A 3,220-nucleotide genomic window follows, 5' to 3' on the forward strand; every position below is an offset into this window, starting at 1 on the left:
AGGGTGCCCCTGACTGGTGGGGGGTGGGGATGCAGGGAGACATGAGTGGGGGCCTGGTGGAGGGTGCCCCTGGATGCTGGGGGGTGGGGGTGCTGGGAGACATGAGTGGGGGCCTGGTGGAGGGTGCCCCACAGTGCTGGGGGGTAGGGGTGCTGGGAGACATGAGTGGGGGCCTGGTGGAGGGTGCCCCACAGTGCTGGGGGTGGGGGTGCTGGGAGACATGAGTGGAGGCCTGGTGGAGGGTGCCCCTGGATGCTGGGGGGTGGGGGTGCAGGGGGACATGAGTGGGGGCCTGGTGGAGGGTGCCGTGGATGCTGGGGGGTGGGGGTGCAGGGGGACATGAGCGGGGGCCTGGTGGAGGGTGCCCCTGACTGGTGGGGGGTGGGGGTGCAGGGAGACATGAGTGGGGGCCTGGTGGAGGGTGCCCCTGGATGCTGGGGGGGTGGGGGTGCAGGGGGACATGAGTGGGGGCCTGGTGGAGGGTGCCCCTGGATGCAGTGGTGTGGGGGTGCTGGGAGACATGAGTTGGACATGAGTGGGGGCCTGGTGGAGTGTGCCCCTGACTGGTGGGGGGTGGGGGTGCAGGGAGACATGAGTGGGGGCCTGGTGGAGGGTGCCCCTGGATGCAGTGGTGTGGGGGTGCTGGGAGACATGAGTTGGACATGAGTGGGGGCCTGGTGGAGGGTGCCCCTGACTGGTGGGGGGTGGGGGTGCAGGGAGACATGAGTGGGGGCCTGGTGGAGAGTGCCCCTGGATGCTGGGGGGTGGGGGTGCTGGGAGACATGAGTGGGGGCCTGGTGGAGGGTGCCCCTGGATGCTGGGGGGTGGGGGTGCAGGGGGACATGAGTGGGGGCCTGGTGGAGGGTGCCCCTGGATGCTGGGGGGTGGGGGTGCAGGGGGACATGAGTGGGGGCCTGGTGGAGGGTGCCCCTGGATGCTGGGGGGTGGGGATGCAGGGAGGCATGAGTGGGGGCCTGCTGGAGGGTGCACCAAAGTGCTGGGGGGTGCAGGGGGACATGCGTTGGTGGGCAGTAGTGCAAGGTGACATGTGGGTTGGATGGGGGGCATGGTGGATGGGCTGCCTGCGGGACATGTGCAGGGTAGTCCCCTGTGGTGTGGGCCGCCTGCAGGGGCCGTGGAGGGTGTAGAGGGAACACCTGGGAGGACCCACACGGGCAATTCACATGTAGTGCTCCCCGCGCACCCCTGAAATACACGTGCCCTGATGGAATCACGTGTGATACTTCCCGCGCACCCCTGAAATGCACGTACCCTGCTGATTTTGCGTGTGATACTTCCCGCGCACCACTGAAATACACGTACCCTGATGGAATCGCGTGTGATACTTCTCGCGCACCCCTGAAATGCACGTACCCTGCTGATTTTGCATGTGATACTTCCTGCGCACCCCTGGAATACACGTACCCTGATGGAATCGCGTGTGATACTTCCCGCGCTCCCCTGAAATGCACGTGCCCTGCTGATTTTGCGTGTGATACTTCCCGCACACCACTGAAATACACGTACCCTGATGGAATCGCGTGTGATACTTCCAGCGCACCCCTGAAATGTACGTACCCTGCTGATTCTGCGTGTGATACTTCCCGCGCACCCCTGGAATACACGTACCCTGATGGAATCGCGTGTGTTACTTCCCGCGCACCCCTGATGTACACGTACCCAGGACAATCGCGTGTGAAACTTCCCGCGAACCACTGAAATACGTTCCCCGCTTGGGTTTGCTGTTGGCTGCCCTGTGAACTGGTCCAGGGTTAGCGCAGCCCTTTGCGATGATTTGGGAATTTTGAAGGCTTTTCCTTGCGCTAGGGCGTTCTTGGGGGCGTAACTGGCGCTGCTGCAGGGTCGCTGCGCCACTCCCACTCTGCGCCACGGCTGGTTTTTGAGGCTAAAATCCATGAATACGCTGTGCGATGAAAAGGATTTTATCGCACGCGGCTGGCGCAGTGTATCGCACGGGGACACTGTGCGCCAGCCGCGTGTGCCACTTTTGTGCGAAATTCTATGAATTACCCTGTAAATGTTATGCTTTCACATCTCATCATAGAAACCGGCACAGGTGGTTTCTAAAAGCATGTTGAATAAATAAAGTAACCCTACACTTCTGGAAAGCCCAACTCATTTTTGATACCTTGTGGCCACCACTCTGGGAAGGAAACAGTCAAATACAAAGAAGTGTCCAAGATTTTCACACAGAGCTGTTCCTTTATTTGAACCAATCGAAGCAGAGCTAAGCCATTGGCGTCTACACCAGACCTGTACTTTCCAGATGATTTGCCAGACAGTGTGTAAATCTCTGCACCACTTGGGATGACACTTAATTCTGGAGGGAATGGCTGCAAAAGATGAACTGGCATTAGACGCTTGCGGATGACACCCGTGTGGTGGGTTCTTGCTGTCAACTTTTGCCCAATATAGCAGCCTTTGCTAAAACTGATACCATTTATGTAGGCCAAGTTGGATTCCAGCGGCAATGCAACTGCTGACAGAGGATCTTGCAAACCTTCAGGGATGCCTTTTTGGTACCTGTATGCGTGGTATTCTTTAACATTTCCAATCTGAGTTCCAGGTACACAGCTGGTAGCTGGTAGATTCTGATCATCTTTGCTGGTGACCACCTTCCAGCCCATTGCAGATACCCTGGGGTCAGGTGCTAGAAACGTAGAGGCATTTTGGCAATATTGAAGGGTGCTAGGTACATTTTCCGTAGGCTCGCTGGGGAGGACAGCCCACAAGGAAAGCTATCGGCAGGGGTAAAGATCAACTTTGTGTACACCTTTAAGAGCTTCAAGGTGGAATCCAATGCAGATCAGTCACACTCCAGCAGGACGTTCTGCTCCTCGTCCTGACTTCCATTGAGCCTTAGGTTCAGCACCCTGCTGGTCAATTCCAGCTCCAAGTTTTTGGCTTTCACCTCAGTCCATTCCCTCTTCATATCGCTGTATGCTGTAAAGCTGCCAGCAATCTCAGTGGATAATCCCTCAAACATCTTTTCAACTTTTTTCACTCGGTTAACCAAGTGGGAAACCTTAACTATAAGGTCTGCCAGGGAGGTCTTCACATCCCCCACATCATGAACAACTTTCCATATCAGAAAGTAGATGTCCTTGGGGGTGGGGGCCTCCTTCACATCAGCCTTGTTTTTATTTAGGAATACGATTATCCACAGTTTCCATCTTCTTTTTAGTATTCATGGAAGATG

General features: G+C 56.9%; 1 pseudogene; it reads right to left on the reverse strand.

The window, feature by feature from the left end:
• Positions 1–2,090: 2,090 nt before the first annotated feature.
• Positions 2,091–3,007, reverse strand: LOC138467295 (putative transferase CAF17 homolog, mitochondrial; annotated as a pseudogene).
• Positions 3,008–3,220: the final 213 nt, after the last annotated feature.

The sequence above is a fragment of the Ambystoma mexicanum genome, chromosome 4q (genome assembly GCF_040938575.1).
Source record: "Ambystoma mexicanum isolate Mex_15411 chromosome 4q, UKY_AmexF1_1, whole genome shotgun sequence".
Classification (NCBI taxonomy): domain Eukaryota; kingdom Metazoa; phylum Chordata; class Amphibia; order Caudata; family Ambystomatidae; genus Ambystoma; species Ambystoma mexicanum.